Genomic DNA, 18,700 nt, shown 5'->3' on the forward strand with positions numbered 1-18,700 from the left:
TTAGTGTTCTTTTTGAGTTGCCAGCCTTGCTGTGGATGATTTGCGAGTCCTTGGTGGCTAGGGCCACCACACAATTGGGTCCTCTGTTCCCCATCCTGGTGGAGACTTTCTCACCCAAAGAAATGTATTGTGTTAACATGTTTCAGTTAGGATATTTTAGTAGGAGACAGAATTATGGCTCTTGTTTTAATTTGTAATGGGTGATAACTGTAGCAAGGTCAAGATTGAGACTTGCAGTGTAGCTCATGCAAAACATCGATTGTGAACACCCAAATATGTTGCCAGCTTTGTTGCCACAGCTCCAAGGACTAGGCATACATATGTTGTTGTTTGTTTTTTTATTTTTGAGACAAAGTCTTGCTGTGTTGCCCAGGCTGCAGTACAGTGGTGCGATCTTGGCTCACTACAACTTCTGCCTCCAGGGTTCAAGCAATTCTCCTGCCTCAGCCTCTCAAATAGCCAGGATTACAGGCACATGCCACTGTGCTTGGCTAATTTTTGTATTTTTAGTAGAGAAAGGTTTTTGCCATGTTGGCCAGTCTGGTCTTGAACTCCTGACCTCAAGTGCTCTGCCCACCTCGACCTCTCAAAGTGCTGGCATTACAGGCATGAGCCACAGCACCTGGGTGCCATGACTATTTTAAATGTGGAACTGAATATCTGACTTCTTTTTTTTTTTTAAGGAACTGTAGACATCACCCCTCACACCTCTTTTCTGGGGCTGCTCTGGGCTGGCGGGGAGGGCTCCCAGGCTTGAGGCTGCATCTAAAGCATTGTTGGATAATGTGGAGCTGTGACCCCTTGGTCTTTGGGGAAGTGGGGCGCCCTGAGAGGGTTTACTGCTTGGTGTGTGACGGCTGTGAGGCAACTTGCAGGAAAAGATGCTCCTTTAGTTTTTGAATTTTACTCATTTTGTTTACCAAGCTGGTTATGCTAAGGTTTGGATATTGTAGTAGGAATCAGTGTCAATTGCATACAATTGACTCTTGTATGACACAGGCTTGAGCTTTGTGGGTTATCTTACATGTGGATTTTTTCAGCCAAACTCAGGGAAAAAACAAGGTATTCCTGCCATGTGAAACCCATGTCTGGAGGGCTGATTCTTGTACATGCACATTTGGCAGGTGCATCTCTGAGGCCTGAATGTGCCTGAGTTTGGTGTCCGTGGGGTCCTGGAACCACCTCCCTGAGTACACCACGAATGGCTGTTTCCAGTCACAGGTGATTTCTTTTCCAGTTCCCCATTCATTTCTTCACACACCCTCCCTCTCATGCCACAGCTGCTGGTGATGATGACTGATGACCTGGCCGTCGTATGCCAGGCTCTTCAGCTCCTTGGAGAAATTTCTGTGATAAGGGCACTATTTGGCAAAAATCCAAATTTTAGGATACAGACAATTTGGGGGATACGAATTCACTCAAATAAATATTTGAGGTTGGCCTCAGAGCCTTGTGTTCTTATTTTATAAAAGATGCACCTTTAAGGGGAAATATTATTTAAAAACAGTTGGAAAGGCGCTGAAACAAAGTGAAGCTTTTTTATGCATAATACCTTCCATGTGGATACTGATTTTCATGAAACTGTAATTGTTACTTGTACATTCTACTAACCCTTCTGCTATTTTCTGCTTAACAACTTAACATACTTATTCATTCGGTCACTAGTTTGGTTGTTCCTCAGGTTGCTGGGACCTCCCTGGGACCTGAGCAGGGTGCTAGGGATCCAAAGATAGGTGGTTCCTGATGGGAACATGTCCACGTTGGTGGCCCCGCTTTTAAGGAGTCCACGTTGGTGGGGAGGCTGACTGGTGACCAGAACCCACACACTGGCACCATCCTTGGTGTGATGCAGGTGAGGACAGGGTCTGTAGATATTTAGGGGGGGCGGTGGTCCCAGACCTGGGTAGGTGGAGGCGCCCTCTGAGGCCCCCAATGGACATTGGCTGAGTGTGGTGAGACCAGGAGGGGTGGCAGGGGCTAGGACGGAAGGAAGGGCTTCCGCAGAAACCGGGGTTGGGGTCTGAGCCCTAGTACTGGGAAAGATGTAGAGAGAGCAGCTCCAGGCTCTGGAAGGGAAACAGCCAGCGCTGTGCAGTTTCAGGGTCCTGTGTGGACACACCCAAGTGGTCCAGGAATCCTGGGGGGAGTTTTTATTATGCCATGGGCCTCTCACAAGTGGGGACCAGGGCCAAACTGAGGACATCTGGGTTCCATGGTGGATCACCCAGGATTCTAGTTGTAAATTATGGAAAACAATTTGAACTATATTATGCAAGGAAGTGAGTGTGAGGAGGGGGTCAGCCCAGAGCAGTCTGGCCAGAAGCTGTCCAGATTCTAAGGCTGGGAGGCCCCTCGCTGGCTCGTGCACTGTGGAATGGCTTCCACGCCTCTGGCCCACAGCAGGTGGAACGTGCTGCCTGGCAGCCCCTGTGACCCGAAGGGACCAACGCCCCTCCTGGCTTCACATCCTGTTCTCAGGGACATGGCTGTCACCGGGGACCAGGTGGGGCCGGGGAAGAGCACCTGATAGAAGTGACTGTGGATTCTCTTAGGAAGGATAACTGTAGACAGAGGTGTTGTCAGCCTCTGCTCTTCTCGTGTTGCTCTGGTACATGCGGCTGCCGTGGGCTGGTGTGGTCCATAGCCCCGGTCTGGGGCATGTAGCTGCTGTGGGCTGGCGTGGTCTACAGCCCCGGTGTGGGGCATGCAGCTGCTGTGGGCCGGCGTGGTCCACAGCCCTGGTGTGGCGCATGCAGTGGCTGTGAGCTGGTGTGGTCCACAGCCCTGGTGTGGGGCATGCAGTGGCTGTGAGCTGGTGTGGTCCACAGCCTGGGGCACCATGGTCCCTGGCCCTGAAATTGCATCTGCTGCTGTGTTCCTGTGGGCCAGCTGTCTCCTGAGGGGAAGAGAACATGGAACAGCCCTCCCCGCGTGGCCTCCCCACTACCACCCACCCCCAGGACCTCCAGTGTTGACCATGCTGGGGGCTCCTCTCTTCTGGGGGCTCCTTGTCCCAACACGAGGACTCTATGGGGCTGCGGAGGTGTCAAGCTGTTTTCTCTCCAGGAACTGGGTTGCTGGCAGCTCCCAGACGCAGGAGGAAAGCCTCAAAAGTACCTTCCTAATAAGGAATTGTTGACGTGAACTTTAAAAAGCAAACACTGCCTAAATTTCCTTTTCCGTTTTGATGTGTTAATGGTGTGCCACGAAGCTGTGAGGCACTGGGATGTGGGTGACGGGTGACCCCCTCGAGGGGGCTATGCACTTGTTTGATAATAAGAAGGCATGCTGCTCTTACTACAAATAAAAACTTCAGTGATTTTCTGCCAGAAAGACCCTGCCCTTTATGTAGGATAAATAGAGGATCGTTTGGCAAGTGGTTTGGGATTTTGGGTTAAACTAAAAAGAAATTAATTTCATTTTATAGCACTCCGAGCACATTTGAGTTAATTATTCATTGAGAATTTGAATAGCACACACTGTGTTCTGACTTCCGAATTCCCTCTAATGAATGGCATTTGCTGTAACGTGACAAAATCCTAAGTCTTAAAATTATTGGGTAATGTGAAAAAAGGAAAAGTTGGTTCTCCGTTGTTTTGCTTTGAGGAAATTATATTATTTTACAGTCACTTAATTTTCTCCTTTTCCAATAAGAAAAATTGCTTCCTTACTACCGGAAAATTAATGAAGGCAAAGAGAACACACCTGAGGTGCATTAAGCCACCATCAGATGTGGACGTGGCCTCAGTTTTCCTCTGGTCTCGCCCACCTTGCCACCATGGCTCATTTCACATTTGCTTAGGAAAAGAAGAAACATTATTTTAAATAGGCATTAGGCAGTTTTTCTTAACCTAAGGAACAGGACATAATTCCAGTAGTGGAAACTACCAACCGAGTGGGTCTGTGTGAGGTTTGGAAGAAAAAAAGGATTTTAACTTCCCCCCTCTGTGTGTGGCCACCTCCCCCAGTTGAGAGTCACAGATTTAATTACTCTAATTTTGAGCTTAAAATAATTTGACATCCTCACAAAAACTACTACAGTCCTATAAAATTCTGCTTGTGTGTTGGGTTTTTCAGTTGCTTGGCTTAATATGGTAAGTGAATGCATTATGAGTTGTTATTTTAGTAATCGCTATAAAAATTAATGCATGTTATAACCAAGTGTTATAAAGTTAGTTTAACAGCATTAACAGCAAAGTAAAGCTAAAGCTGCATCTGTTTGTCTCTGTACTTGTGCGTGAAGACAGCTCTGTGAGGTAGGCCCTGTGACCCTGCAGGCCTGCGGGAGCAGGTGCCACCTGGCAGATGTGGTTGCCGCCCGTCCCCTCTTGCTGCTAGGCAGCTTTGCAGTTTCCAGGCTGGGGGGAGCCAAGGCCGGTGGTCAGTAAGAGACGTGGGGAGTTGGGTGGTGCAGATCAGTGTGGGGTAGAAGGAGGTGTGGTGTGTGGGTGTGGAGAGCCTTGGGGGAGGCTGGACAGAGACTCCGGTACCTGCACAGGGTGCAGGGAGCACGGGGCAGTGAGGAGCTCCTGGAAACAGCCCTTGGGGTTTTAATAGAGTGGCCTGTCTTCGGCTCTCTACCACATTCCTGCTGGGGCCGGGTGGAGGGTAAAGGTGGCAAGGGCTTGTTTCTCCAGGTGAGTGCCTGGCTGACACAGCCCGTGTTTCCGGAGGCCCTCACCTAGGAATGGGCCCCGGCTATTCTCGGAACAAACAAATCTTAGTTAAACTTTACATATCACCTTTCCAAAAGGTGTTCAAATCTGTGTGAATGTTAAGTCACCTTAATTTAAAGAATAATGATACAACATGATTCTTTTTAGGGGAGAAAACCTAGCTGACTTAAAAGATAAAATCAGAGGTGGGTGGATGCAGCATTGCAGCACTTTGGGGGAGACGGGATTTATGTCCTAGTGGGAACGGTGTTTCTTGAATGATTGCGTTTGCTCTATTATTGTATTACAGAAGTGACACGTCAAACGTAGGGTAATGGAAGGCAAAATAGGCTCCCCGTGATTCCGAGATAAACACTATCAGCACATTCGTGCACTTCCTTCTGCTGTTTATGTTGTTTCCTTTTTGTTGTGAGACCACGATCATAGGATGGGTATGTAACTGTTTATGGTGACTTTAGAAGCATGTGGCTGGGCATCATGGCTCACGCCTGTAATCCTAGCACTTTGGGAAGCCGAGGCAGGCGGATCACCTGAGGTCAGGAATTCAAATCCAGCCTGACCAAAATGGTGAAACCCTGTCTCTATTAAAAATATAAAAAATAATTAGCTGAGCATGGTGGCATATGCCTGTAATCCCAGCAGGAGAATCACTTGAATTCGGGAGGTGGAGGTTTCAGTGAGCTGAGATCACCCCATTGCACTCAAGCCTGGGCATAAGAGCGAAACTCTACCTCAAGAAAAAAAAAAAAAGCCCCTTTCTGGTTAAAAAGAGGAGTATTTGTTCATTCTGGAAAGTTTAGACAACATGTTTTGTTTAAAAATTAGTTATAATACACCAATACATTGATGATTGATGATCAAGTCATCAATGTTTTTATCGATTTTCTTGGTTTCTTTGTAAAGTTAACATATGCAATTAACAAATTGGAAATAATGTAATTTTACGAGTAAATGTTTCCTGGCATTACAGCTGGAGCAGAGAGGAGGCACAGGGCGTCCTGTGGGCTGAGCTCCTTCCAGGGTGTGACCAGCGGCCTCTCGAGTTTGGGGTCTGCACGGAGAAAGATTTATAAATCGCCTTACACTGAACCCCTGCAGCCAGCCGTGGCTCTGCTTTGATGAGGGGGTATACTCTGATAGATTTTTCAAGACAAGACTGCACTGGATCTGAGGCTGTTGTGGCTGCTTCTGAAGACCCCACAGATACCATGTCCATGTCTTCTTTAATCCAGTGTTGTAGAGGGAAGTCTGAAGCCAGCTTGATTTTTGCTTCATGGTAGGAAACTATGTTTTCAGGCTTTTCCCCTTTATTTCCATGATGAAGATGATGTCCTGCCTTGTCTGTCTGCAGACTTCTTTCTTGTCTTGTCAGAACGTTCTGGCCTCGAGGTACATCTTCAGGTCCTCAGTTCCTTTCTCAGCTTCCTCACTATCCCCCCCATCTCATCCATCTTCACTGTAATTGTACTGTGATTTTTTTATTTTCATGCTCACCTTCCCATGCGACTTTTGTTCTTGTTTCACACACGGCAGTGCTGAACTGTATGTCTGAGGCTTGGGGCCACAGTGTTCATTCTGTCTGCTTCTGCATGTACTTTTGAGAAGTAGAGGGCAGAGGTTGCCTCCTGGGTACTGTTTCAGCTGTACCTGCCCAGACTCCCTGAAGTGGAGGTGTCGGGCAGAACCCTTGTGGCTCTATGGTGGGCTGTGTCCCTGACAGAGCAAGAAGTCACACTCCCAGGATGCACCTGCAGCTGTGTTCATGTCTGAGATTGTGATGGGATCCTTTCCGCCTCTAAAACATGTCATGACTATTATCCAGGGGGTTGGCTGTAGGCTTTCAATGTATGTTTTCACTCTTCTTAATAACCAGGAGACAATTCAGTAAACAGGGTTGCTGTCAGGGTCTAATTAGGAATTTCTGCGAGAGGTTATGGGTGGGACCACTCCCTCTGCAAGCCTCCTGCAGCCTCCCCATCCCTCCTCTTGGGTCCGGCCACCTGCCTTGGTCTGCAGAGGCTGCACATTCTCTGTTCTTCTGAGGGGCTCCTGGCCTTTAGGACAGCCTTGGCATGCTTATGTGTAACTCCAGTGTCTTCTCTTTTTAAGTAAGGAATATGCTTATGGAATCCTGATCTTCTAAATTGTTTCATCTTTTAAAAACAGCCATAGCTTCCTAAGCCACTTTGTGCCTTAGTGTGAATCACTTGTTATTTTTCACTGGGGAATGAACAGAACTGGAATCATAGGATTTAGACGATGATGAAAAGACAGAGGGTAGGATATTCCATGTTCTCACCTCTTCCTTACATTTTTTTCCTTAAATGCACCAGTCATACGTCTGTGAAGTTCTTCCCAATTCTGTAACTTCACTCTACCCTCAAATGGAACATTTGTGAACAGTAACAAGTATTGATGTGTGCATCTCTGCAACCCAGCCAGAATTAATGCTTTTTATTTATCAATGGATGGTCATCGGATGGCCAGAGGGATTCCCTGTGTGTCGTGGGGGCCCAGTGCCTGCTTGTGAGTGACACAGACATAACAAGGGTTAGGGGATCCGAGCCCGTGTGATTAGAGTAGTAACGTCGTTTACCAGCCAGGTGGACTCTCTTTGAGCTTGGCACGTTCCTGTCTGGCGCAGCACAGCTGACATGAAAGGGGAAAGGGCTTGCTCCACAGGCTCCTGTGTTTGATTTTTTTAAATTTTGAGATAGAATCTCACTCTGTTGCCCAGGCTGGAGTGCAGTGGCGTGATCTTGGCTCACTGCAACCTCCGCCTCCAGTTCAAGCAATTCTCGTTCCTCAGCACCCCACAAGTAGCTGCGATTATAGGGATATGCCACCAGGCCTGGCTGATTTTTGTATTTTTAGTATAGATGGGGTTTTGCCAAGTTAGTCTGGCTGATCTTAAACTCCTGGCCTCAAGTGATCCACCTGCCTTGGACTCTCAAAGCGTTGGGATTATAGTCATGAGCCACTGTGCCTGGCCCTGTGTTTGATTTTTTTTTTTTTTTTGAGATGGAGTTTTGTTCTTGTTGCCAGGCTGAAGTGCAATGGCAAGAACTTGGCTTGCTGAAACCTCTGCCTGCCAGGTGCAAGCCATTCTCCTGCCTCAGCCTCCTGAGTAGCTGCGATTACAGGCATGCGCCACCATGCCTGGCTTATTTTGTATTTTTAGTAGAGACAAGGTTTCTCCATGTTAGTCAGGTTGGTAGTGAACTCCTGACGTCAGGTAATCCGCCAGACTTGGCCTCCCAAAGTGCTGGGATTACAGGCATGAGCCACTGTGCCCGGCCTGTGTTTAATTCTTAAATTTTCTTTTTCTTTTTAATATTTCTCTTTCTGGAGGACCACACAGTGGATTTGGAGGAAGAGTTCACAGATGTTTGTATTATGTTCCTTTCTTAAGTTAGCCTCCCTTGAACACTGCTGTAGGGTATAGATAAATGAAGGGCTGAAAGGGTGGTCATGTTTCAGTAGGTGTGAGCACAGAGCTGGTCTGTGAGACCCTGATGCCGGTGAGGGCGCGCCACATGCCATGGCCTGGAATGGGGGTGTGCCCTGACTGTGGCACACAGCCTTCAGCTTTGACATTTCAGGCCATTGCTCTGATTGTCAGTGAGCAGAAGGTCTAACATAGGAGTGATATTTATCTCTGGCTGTGCTTTTCAATGCGTTAAGAGCGTAAACCTGTTTGACCTAAGCTGCTTGGTTGGTTTGCATTTAAATAGGCACCTGGTGGCCTGGTGGCTGGACACTTGCTCTGTGACCTGCCCTGTGTGTGTGGCTCCTCCCTCTGGTATGCATCGGACTAGATGGGGGCGTTTCGGGTGGTATGCGGTGGACTGGAATGTGTTAGAAGTGCAAATCTGCCTCACCCTAGACGTGCCCTACTCCAGTGTGACGTTCGGAGGCAGGGGTCCAGCATCCCTTCCCCTGCTCCTTTTGGGTCTGAGGGTGCTGAGGATTCAGCGCTCTGCTTTGCTTGCACACCAGCAAGCCCTGCTTGGTGTATTCATGGCTGAAAGAGGCCAGGATCTGAAAGAGCAGGTTACCAATTGTGCAGCAGAAAAATAGAAATGTTTCCTTAGAATGGGTATGGGAAGAAAAATGATTTCCTTCATCATATCTGGAAAAGATTTCAAATTAGTAGGCACTATTTGGAATTATTAGTGGTCTCCTGTATTTCTTTTCTTTTCTTTTTTGGTACAGGGTCTCGCTCTGTTGCCCAGGCTGGAGTGCAGTGGTGCAATCTCAGCTCCCTGTAAACACTACCTCCTGAGCTCAGGTGATCCTCCCACCTCAGCCCCCTGAGTAGCTGGGACTACAGGCACACTCTACCACACTGGCTAATTTTTTTTTTTTGTGGAGATGGGGTCTTGCTATGTTGCCGAGGCTGGTCTCAAATTCAAGTGTTATTCCTGCCTCAGCCTCCCAAAATGCTTCTATACCCCTGCCCCGACCAGGAAGGACAAGAGGTGTGAACCACGCGCTCTGCTGCCTGCCTTTCCTTGTTGGAGCAGGAATATAGAAGCACTTGCTGCAGCTGACTTGAGTACATCTTGTTCTGCTTTGTCTTCCTCACGGGTTACCTGGCGGTGCTATGCACCAGCGCTGCTGGCCAGCCGTCATTTCAATGGACTGGCAGAAAATGGACCTCAGACCTGGGTTCCTTTCTCCCTGAGTACTGACCAGGTGGGGATGAGTATCATCTTCGTGAAGGCTGGTGGGGGAATGTCAACTTTAAGGTGCCAGGGATCTAAGGCATGGAAGCCAGCAGTGCAGCAGAATGTAGGGGAGGTAGCCTTGGGAGTAGAGACGTGTGGGCTGGTGCCCTCGTTCTTGGCGGGGTCTGAGTGCAGGAAGAGGTTGGTGACCCAGCCGAGGTCATGGAGACACCTGCTGAGACCTAGATGCATGGCAGGCGTCTTTGCCGGCCCCAAAACTGCCCATCTGGGGATTCCCCGCAGTTGCAGACCCACCTAGAGGTCTAAACTGTGACCTCAAAGAATGAAGTGTTGCCTTGAGGTCTTCCAATATGAGGGTAGGATTTTTTTTTTTTTTTTTTTTGCAATTGGCAATAATTTGTTGTGAATGATCTTTGACCCATTTTCCATTTCTTTGTATAGAAAGAGAGGCAGGAAAAAAAGTCTCAGTGTGCCAGGTGACATGTAATGAATCCTGGGGGGAAGCATTGTTGATTATGACGTAGCATCATGTTAATTCGAACACATTCACGTGTCCACACACATGTGCAAGTGCCCAGTGTGATGAGCACACTGCTTTGGGGTCGCTGCTGGTTCATGCAGCTCCCCCGGGTGGGGCTTTCTCCGTGACTTGCCCAGCACCGTTGCTGCTGCCACAGTTAGAGTCTGGCCTTGGTTGGCAGTGCGGCCGCGAGGTTCTCAGGGCCTGCTCACCCTCTTCCCCCGTTGCATCCACCCCAGGTCTGCTGCACCTTTTACTCTAGCCGGCTGAGCAGGCCTTGCCTGCCTCTTGCTGTGAGCTCAGTTTATTGAGGTATGGTGAGAAACTGACAGAGGGGAGCAGTTTCTGAGGCTGTGAGGGCGAGAGGGAACCTTGGGCATCTCTTCCCCGATTCTGGCGACCCAGCCTTCGGGATGTAGTGCTGTGGAGAGCAGTGAGTTCTAAAGGTAAGATCGCTGTGCTTTCCTGAGCCTTAATTATCAAACACTTGGCCTCTGCTGTGTCGCCCCATCAAAGGGCACCTCTAGGGACAAAGCACAGCTTCTGGTGGCTGAGGTGGGGCTCTGTGGGTCCTGCAGAGCCTATGGGAACTCCGCCAGCAGTGGGGACGTTCAGGCACTGGTCGCCTATGGGAGGTGTGCATTAGCTGTGTGGTATGCGCTGGCACATGGAGGGACAGACACAGGCCACAGGCATGGCGGGTGTGGGAGAAAGCACGCAGAGTGCCTGGCAGATGCCCTGTGGTCAGTGGAAGCTGTGAGCCCAGCCCGAGCCGGGGAGACACATTTGGAAATACACTTTTAGCAGTGTTGCTGGATGAGGCTGTGATTTGGCTTCCTCCCATGGTCCAAAACGTTCTGGTGATGCCGCTGATTTGTGTGTACCTGGGACAGGGGTCTAAGTGTATGAGAGCCTTGATTTAATCTGTAAAACAAGCACAGTATGCCTATTTCAGAGTTAGTGGACAAGAAAGCACGCTTTAAACTATTCAGTGTGATGAAAATGCTTCCTTGTCATTAGCAAAGTAAAATGCCTCCAAGGCAAGCTTGCCATGCATTTAATGACCTTGGACCAGAACTTTCTAAACCTGTCAGAAGGGGCTTCCAATGTGGCTTCAGTGGAGAATGTGCACATATGGCTGATACCAAGAGCCAGGCAGCACCCTGCCAGTCTGATGCATTCCCATGTGCCCATCGAGAGCCTGGCAGCACCCTCCTGACCTGATGCGTCCCCTTGCGTGGACCGTGTTCTGGGCAGCACCCTGCCGACCTGAGGCATGGCCTTGTGCCCATCCTGGGACCTCAGGCAGATGACACGCATCAAACTGAACATGGGGAGGAGAGTCCAGGATTGAGCGTGGGTTACATGTCTCATCCTTCTGAGACCTTCTGGGAAGCCAGGAGGGCACGGGGGTCTCCTGTGTGTTTCCTCCTGCTGGCAGTGGGTTTGTAGCAATGGCTTTTTGCAAAAGGGTCCGGAGGTGGAATCAGAGCCTGTCCTGGAAATGATGACGCCTTAGCGGGCACCTCTTTCCGCCACTCCAGTGCCCCTGTGATTTTGAATATGTGCACCCTGCAGACTTCCAGCCTTCTAGTGTCCTGGGTAAATCAACGCCAGAATTGCACCAATGTCTGCAAACCTGAAGCAGGAATTTCTCTGCATTAAGTTGATCACCAAAATGGGTTGTAAGGAGAGAAGGGAAGGAACTCAATGGCCTCATCCCCCCTTTTCTTGTAACTCACAGTCAAACTTTGTTCTAGGTGATGGTGCTTGAGGGGATACACTGATTTATGTTACGTCTTGTTTTCTGCATGCTGTGCTTAGAGAATTTAAACATTGAGGTGAAATTGCCATGCACAGTTGAATTGGCACCATAATTTTACTCTCTATAAAGCCTCTTGGTTTCTTATTAGGGTTACTTACCTTTTTTCTGAGTTAACTGAAGCAAACTCTGCTGTCAGATGTCAAATTAAATAGAATTCTCCTAAATAGAGCATGCTCTTTTCATAAATTTTAAAAATTGAGTTATTCATGAAACACATATTGAGTACTAATCATTCTGGTTCATATATACTTTTAAAGAATTACTGTTCATATATACTTTTAAAGAATTACTTCCACATAGATCTGAAATAACATTGCATTTAGGATTTAGCTCAGAGGTGATTGAGCCTGAGCTTTTCACAGCAGTCCTGTTTTCATTTTCTGAGACTTGGTGCCCAGCTGACATCACCCCTGTGATGCCTGAGGCACACATCTGTCCTCCACTTGGCTGGGGCTGTGTCTCTGGGGCTTCAGAGGAGGAAGGAAGGGCTGCCAGATATCTGGCCCTTCCACGTTTCCCTGGTGGAGGGATGAGGCCTTGGGCAAGAGTCTTGGCTTGTCTTACGGGATTAGCTGGTGTCTCTCTGGCAGCTCTGCTTTGGTGTTAAGCTCTGGACTGAGGGGTGACTCTGGCCCCTGAGTGGCAGAAGAGAGGTCTGGCGATTTAGAATCAGTCATGCAGACCAGGGCACTCGCTGGGTCTTGGATAAAATGTGGTGGCTATCGATTGTTTGCCCTTTTGGAAGAACTGTGTGGACTGACTTCTCTGAAGGCCTCTTTCTTTTGATTTTATCTTGAGACTTTGTAGAAGCAAAAGTGCCTTTTTGAAAAATTAAGTGATGGCCTTTTGCAACGTTTGTGTTTCCCCAAGATTTACAAGTTGGAATCCTCAGCCCTGAGATGGTACTAGGAGGTGCAGCCTTTGGGAGGTGAGGCGGTTGTGAGGGTGGGGTTGCATAAATGGGATTTGTGCCCTCATAAAAGGACTACAGAGTGTCCCTCGCTCCTTCCACTATGTCCGGACCCAGCGATAAGGCGTCATCTGTGAACCAGGAAGCCCTTACCAGACAAACCTGTCAGGCCTAGATCGTGGGCTTCCCAGCCTCAGGCCATGAGAAATGAAATTCTGCTGTTTGTCAGCATCCGCCCAGCCTACAGTGTGTTTTGATAGCAGCCTGGGTGGATGAAGGCAGGTCATGAATTTTCTGTTGTATTCTTGGGCTTCAGATACTTGGCAGGGAGATGTCACTGTCTTACTCAGGTGGGACCATCTGGAGTCAGATGTTACATTATGATTTGACCCTGTTCTTGCCTCACACCTCTGCGGTTCATGCTTCTAGGTGTCTCGGCTGCCCGCACCCCCTCCAGGCATTTCTGATTTGGGGGTGTGGGTGCTGGTGTGCACGGGTCCACGTGGTGCTGGTCTCGGCTGCACTGTCAGTGACCAGGAGTAGGAACCTGTGCTTCTCGTGGACTTGGCAGCCTTACTGGGAAGTTGCCATGCTGAGAAGCACTTGACGGAAGATGATCGCGCCTCTGGACTTAAACTTCCTGTTTACAGGGAATGGAGGCGCATAGGAGGGAATTTAATGACGCCCCAAGAAACAGATGCGTCTGGGCTAGGGGACGTTCTGCAAGACGATGGCCCTGGACTCTCAGAGTGCAGGTCACAGATGAAAGGGGTGCGAGGCTGTCCCAGATGAAGACAGGAAGGAGGGTCACTAGGCGCAATGTGTGGCCCGGGTAGAAAAGACGTTTTGGGGACAATTGTGTTAATTGAATATAAACTGGACAGCAATGCTTTGAACTGGTTCCTGTCTGCTGCTGATGGTGCTGCAGCTGCAGAGGAGAGGAGCCCATGTTCTTAGGGAATGTGTGTCTGAGGACTCGGGGAGGCGGCAGGAGCCTCTCACCTTCAAGTGGCTCCAGAGGAGAGAATACTCTGTCTGTATATGACCACAGAGGAGCAAAAAAGCAGATCTAACTAAATGTTAGCAGTTGTCGGATCTCCACGTGAAGAAAACTTGGGCATTCATTGTATTGTTCTTCCACTTCTTAGATATGTTTGAACATTTTTATAATGAAAATGTGGGAAAGTAAAAATAAATATGGAAATTAAAACTGAAGTGACTCAAGCGAAGCCACTCTTGGGTTCAGCGGGGCAGAGCTGACGTCCCAGCTGTTGATTCTCTCGACTCGTCGTGGGGATTTCCTCCTGGGTTCACCACCTGGTTTTCTTTGTGACAAAGTTATTTTATACATAGCTGTGAACACAGGTGATACTGAAAACACACGTTTAGTGTGGACTGTCATTAAGAATTTGGAGAACTGGCTAAAGAAACCACTTGTACAATTTTGAGATGAGCACTGCCCGCCTCAGCGTCGTGGTGACAGCTCCGTTTGGGTGCAGAGCTCGACAGAGGTGTGACTCTGTTTGGATGGTTGTCTGTCAGAGGACGAGGTTAAACGTCACCACCAAGGCCCCTGTGGAGCCTCTGGGCATGAAATAATTCACCCCCTTCCCCCACCCCCCTCAGCTGGCTGGTGGGGTAGCCTCTGGGCAGGAAAGAATTCACCCCCCTTTCCCCCCTGCCTCGGCTGGTGGGGTAGCCTCTGGGGGCCTTTCCTGGCAAGGCCCCTTCACTGAGCTGCAGTGTGGCCACCTCTGCCCTAGCCTGCCGGTTGACTGCAGGGCCTGGAGGCCTCTCACCACCTCCTGAGTGCCCAGTGCCCTGGGGTCATTTTCTGCCTCCCCCTTTGGGGGCTCAGGACACAGAGGCTTCTGGCGCAGTGTTTGCAGCTGGGTCACCCCTCCAGGGTTGGGGGCATGGCTGGCCATGACCTCCTGCTACATCACACCAGCTGCTTCACCACAGCTGCAGCCCACACTGGGCAGCTGTTCCTGCCTCTGTTGGACGAGGAGACGCAGGCCCTTGCCAGGCCCACTCAGGGCGCTTAACGCCCCAAAAACCTGCTTCCCAGCCTCGCCCTGCCAGCCCTGAGGCTGTACCACTTTCCCCCGCCCGGCCCTGGTCTGGGTTCAGCGTCTGTCCAGGACGTCTCTCCGTCCGTCCTTGACATTCTTTCTGGACATGGCCACTGCCATCCCAGTCTGTGAGGGACCAGCCAAGCCCAGGTGCCAGTGGATATGGAGACCCTGGTGGACTTCAGTGTGTAGGAAAGTACTTTTCTTCATATCCACAGCCTCTACACAGCCAGCTGGGAGCTCACCCCATTCACAGGTGGATTTACCTTGTTTTTAGGCCCAATCTTTTACATTAAATCAGGAAGAACCACCGTTGCCTGCGTTTCCGGCTTTTGTGACTGTCTGTCTCCCTCCCTCCTCTGCCTTGGGTTAGAGGGCAGAGTCTGTCGTGGGTTCATGGAATCCTCCCTCTGTTCTTATGTGGCCACCAGGGACTGGTATCCAGGCTGATTCCACAGGAGGAGTTTGGGGTGAGTTCCTAAGCAAGAGTCAGGAAGATTGACCTCTGCTTAAACCTTGCTTGTTCTTGGTTATCCCTCTCAGTCTTCCTAAATTCTGAAAAGTGTGGGACCAGTTTTAATAAGGATTTAGGTATGGATCTGTGAGGACAGAATGTTGATCTAATTGGCATTACGTTATGTGTGATCATTTTGTGCTACCCTCGGGAAGAACTTAAAATGTTGACGGTGTCATTAGAATCACTTCTTTCTTTTTTTTTTTTTTAACACAGAGTTTCTCTCTTGTTGCCCAGGCTGGAATGCAATGGCATGATCTCAGCTCATTGCAACCGCTGCCTCCTGGGTCCAAGTGATTCTCCTGCCTCAACCTCCCTAGAAGCTGAGATTACAGGTGTGCACCACCACGCCCAGCTAATTTTTTGTATTTTTAGTAGAGACAGGGTTTCAATCTTAAGGACGGTGGTTTAGGTTTTTTGGTTGTAAATTAAGTGTTAATTGGTGGCCTGCCATTGAGCTAATGTTAGTGTAGTAGTGATATCATCAGCCGCAGCAGAAACTTACTTGGCATCCCTGGAAAAGAGGGCAGGGAAGCATAGCGCCCTGAAACCGCCTTGTTCTCCGCACTACTTCACACTTTGGGCTGATAGTCACTGCGGGTTTAGTAGTTTAGTGCAGTCGTTGGACAAGTACTTTAGTGCAGCTGCCTTGGACAGGCGGGTTAAAGGTAATTGTCGCAAAACTCAGCTAATAAAATGTAACGAGAGGCTTGGGGCGCCAGGAAGGGGAGAGGCCTGTCTCTCCCTGTATGTGATCTGTGTGGAGCCTCAGTACCGAGGGGACGGTGTTTACGCAGAGCCCCAGGTTTTTATTAGCATTTCCCTGAACAAAACGCCACTCGCCAGCTATGGATTGGGAGGCTCTTTCTGAAGATTAGGTTTTGTAATGAGGGATCATCACTAGGCAAGGTGGACGTGGGGGACTGTAGGATCTGGAGACTGTCCAGGGCTGCTTTCTGGAAGGTGGCCAGCCTGCTGGAGGAGGATGACAGGTGTGTCCCTTCAGCAGTGAAGCCACCAAAGAGAGTCTTTCTGAGAATAAAAGAGAGAAGGTTTTAAGGAAGAAAGTGATTTCTGTGTCTGTTTGGGACAGACATTATTTCCCACATTTATTGGGAGACGTTCCTTGGTTCCCACTGTGTGCTGTGGTCCAACTCTGGGGTAGGGCCACCACACCGAGTACCTAACCCAGGAAAACTCCTCTGCAGTTATTTCAGAGGCTGTGTGCATGTTTCGTGCCTCAATGGGGAGAATGAGTTTTTCTTCCTACTGTTTTTGGTCAGTTTTCTTAATCTAGCCTGTTACTGGGATAAGTTCCAGAGCCCAGCAGTTGTAAAAACAGTCTTGGTACCTTGTGTGGAGAGCAGTCTGCCTGTGGATGGTTTGTTCCAGGAGGTGCTGCAGTGGCCTTGGGTCCTCACGTGAGGGTTATGTGAGGACCCCGTGGCTCAGGCTGGATTGGGGTAGGAACACGTGAGCAGTGGCTACGGGCCAGAGGCAGTGGAGGCGTGGCCACCTGTGGCTTGAAGTCACCCCATCTACTCTGCAGCACTGCTGGGAGATGAACACTCTCACCCTGGATGTTTTCTCTGCTCAGTGCCCAGGGTCTTGGGTACACAGGTGGCTCTGGGTTTTATTTATAAGGAAAGGGTACAGGCTGGGTAAGGTGGGTCACGCCTGTAATCCCAGCACTTTGGGAGGTTGAAGCAGGCGGATCATGAGTTCAGGAGTTTGAGACCAGCCTGGCCAATATGATAAAACCCTGTCTCTACTAACAATACAAAAATTAGCCAAGTGTGGTGGCTTGCATCTGTAATCCCAGCTACTCGGGAGGCTGAAGCAGGAGAATTGCTTGAACCTGGGAAGTGGAGGTTGCAGTGAGCTGAGATTATGCCACTGCACTCCAGCCTGGTGACAGAGGGAGACTCCGTCTCAAAAAAAAAAACACCTGTACTTTTATTTCTTCAATCTCAATTCGTTTCCTGACACAGGTTCTTCTCAGCTCAAAAGTTAAAAGTAGTCTTTGATTATACTTAGTAGTTTCTGAAGTTTTCAAAAGTTTATCAGCATGTGGGTTACTGACATTGATGGTTTATTTAATAGAAAATTATATTCTAAGTAGAGTATTCAAGTGAAAGTGATGTTTTGATTTTATTAAAATATTGAGGTAAAAATATTAAAATGCCTTCGCCAAACTTCATGCTTCTATAATGTGAAAACGTTAAGCCGCTATGCTCTCTCGGCTCCTGGGAATGCCTTACTAAGTATGTGTTTGAAAGTGTCACAGTCTTAAATTTTAGGTGTTTTTAAAGGGGTTGGCTGGAGAAGTGACATTTAGCATTGAGTGAATGTTTGATAAAGATTCGTCTCGATATAAAAATAGTTAAAAACGATCTTTAGCATTTCTTCTCAGGGTTCACCCATTAAAGAATGGTCTTTTAAAAAAACCCATGGAGAGCGTGGCTGCCCGGAGGTGCTGAGTACTGACCGTGCTACGCTGCCCACAGTTCTGTCACCCGCTGTCACCAGGCGACACCTCGAGTGTTTAACAGCACATCAGATGTCGTCACGCGGGGCCACAGAGCATCCCTGTGGGTGGATGTCCTTATGCAGATTAATGAGGATGGCGAGGCCACAGAACTGTCAGCACCGCAGGGGCTGACCACAGCATGGGGACACCAGAGACACCAGAATCCACTGCTATGCTGGGTGGAAGGAAACCTCCCTGGAAGGTGGGAAGTGCAGTAAGGAGAACGTACCAAGGCAGATGATGCTTTTAAAACCAAGTTATCTTAATCAAATTAACAATTAAAATCATTTTAATTATGTGAATTATTTGAACAAATTTTAGTTATTTTTATGAAATTAACACTTAAAGTAAGTTTGTTTTTGTGAATTGTTTGAATTAATTGAGTCAGTGCAAGAGTTAGCATTGATATCTGACCCCCTTCCTGGTTGGGGAGAGGAGATGAGGGCGCAGGAGCCAGGCCCTCCCACCTGCTTTCCCCTGGAGCTCAGCTGGAATTTCCCTTTGAGGAGCCCTCAGCTCCCTGAGAGTGCGGAGGTCTTGTGGAGACCTTGCTCTGCTGTCCCTGCGCTCCAAGGGCTGGGCGCTGCTGCTGCCTGTGCTGGACGGGTCTCAGGGAGAGTGTGTGGCAGGGCCTGGGAGGATGCCGGCCAGCAGGTGTGCGTGACAAGGCCTGGGCATCTAGGCCCGGATTCAGTGGCTGCTGGTTTCATTCTCTCGTTGCTTGACGCCCTAGCAAGACTCATGAGGTTCCTGGAGGGCAAGACCCCCTCCTGCCACCTGGTCTGTGTCCTGAATTTTCACTGCACTAAGATGGCCCCGGAACGCAGCCCAAGGGTGTCAGGGCGTTGGTCTGGGGACGCAGCCCACGGGAGTCAAGGTGTTGGTCCGGGGACGCAGCCCACGGGAGTCAGGGCGTTGGTCCGGGGACGCAGCCCACGGGAGTCAGGGCGTTGGTCTGG

At 49.2% G+C, this 18,700-nt stretch overlaps 1 protein-coding gene and 1 pseudogene across 5 annotated transcripts in view; one reads left to right on the forward strand and one right to left on the reverse strand.

The window, feature by feature from the left end:
• Positions 1-18,700, forward strand: part of DIP2C (disco interacting protein 2 homolog C) — a 387,558-nt gene that overhangs the window by 35,655 nt on the left and 333,203 nt on the right. The window lies entirely within an intron of this gene.
• Positions 1,254-9,598, reverse strand: LOC104653048 (uncharacterized; annotated as a pseudogene).

Source organism: Saimiri boliviensis, chromosome 8, assembly GCF_048565385.1.
Source record: "Saimiri boliviensis isolate mSaiBol1 chromosome 8, mSaiBol1.pri, whole genome shotgun sequence".
NCBI classification, from domain to species: Eukaryota; Metazoa; Chordata; class Mammalia; order Primates; family Cebidae; genus Saimiri; species Saimiri boliviensis.